The sequence below is a fragment of the Sinocyclocheilus anshuiensis genome, unplaced genomic scaffold (genome assembly GCF_001515605.1).
Source record: "Sinocyclocheilus anshuiensis isolate Anshui unplaced genomic scaffold, SAMN03320099.WGS_v1.1 scaffold952, whole genome shotgun sequence".
NCBI classification, from domain to species: Eukaryota; Metazoa; Chordata; class Actinopteri; order Cypriniformes; family Cyprinidae; genus Sinocyclocheilus; species Sinocyclocheilus anshuiensis.
The window spans coordinates 544384-544840 of record NW_015552656.1 but is presented as its reverse complement, the minus strand read 5'-3'; positions in this window follow the sequence as shown (position 1 = coordinate 544840).

Genomic DNA, 457 nt, shown 5'->3' with positions numbered 1-457 from the left:
GAACTTGGGACTGGGAACACATTTTATACACACACACAGGAGGAGGGGATGACGAGACACACCTGGGAGCAATAAAACCAAGGGAAACACCTGGGACAAATTAAATAAACTAATCAGGACAGGAACAGGAAACTAACCAAATAAGGGCATGGGAAGGCACATGGGGAGCAGGACACACACAAAACATGGAACAGAGTCTGACATAACGCCCCCCTCCTGAAGGCGTGTCCTCACGCCCTATAACATCCAATGGGGAGGGGTGTGAGCGAGCTCTGGGGCTGGAGCCAACACTGGAGCGAGCTCTGGGCCTGGAGCCGACACTGGAGCGAGCTCTGGGGTTGCCACATTAACGTCCTTTGGGCTTGCCATATTCACGTCCTCGGGGCTTGCCACATTCACGTCCTCGGGGCTTGCCACATTAACGTCCTCGGGGCTTGCCACACTAACGTCCTCGGGG